Source organism: Enhydra lutris, unplaced genomic scaffold (genome assembly GCF_002288905.1).
Source record: "Enhydra lutris kenyoni isolate GAN:26980312 unplaced genomic scaffold, ASM228890v2 scaffoldscaffold4, whole genome shotgun sequence".
NCBI lineage: Eukaryota > Metazoa > Chordata > Mammalia > Carnivora > Mustelidae > Enhydra > Enhydra lutris.
In genome coordinates this window covers 13,686,374-13,686,889 of record NW_019154088.1, presented here as the reverse complement: position 1 = coordinate 13,686,889, position 516 = coordinate 13,686,374, and positions in this window count along the sequence as shown.

Sequence of the window (516 nt, the reverse complement as noted above, 5' to 3'; positions counted from 1 at the left end):
CGCGCGCCCCTGCCCCTCCCCTCGCGGGCGCCGCAGCCCTGCGCAGCGGGCCTGCGTGTGCTCCTGCCGACCCCTCCTTCGCGCTCCTCGCCTGCGGCCGCACCGGCGCACGCGCGCGGCCTCGCGCAGGGCGGGGAGAGGCGGCGGCCCCCGGCGTGCGGCCCCGAACCTGTCAGACCCGGGTAGCCGGCCTGGAGCTGCGGGCGCGGCCGGCACGAGGACGGCGCCGCTCCCCGCGCGGCCCCGACCCGAGCTGCGCGAGTCGGCCCCGCCGAGCCGGCCGGGGGCGGGGAGATGAGCGGCGGCCCCGCGGCAGCGCCCCAGGTAGACGCGCCGCCCCCTCGCGGAGCCCCGGAGCCTCCGGGCCAGACTGCGCCCCCGCCGCCCGGGGCTTCGGAACTTGGGGGCAGTGTTGGGGCGCCTTTAATTTATAACGTGTTTCGTTTTCCACAGCATGGGGAGGGACGCGCGGCAGTGCCATCGGGAACTGGCGCTCCGGTGAAGTAGGGGCCGCGG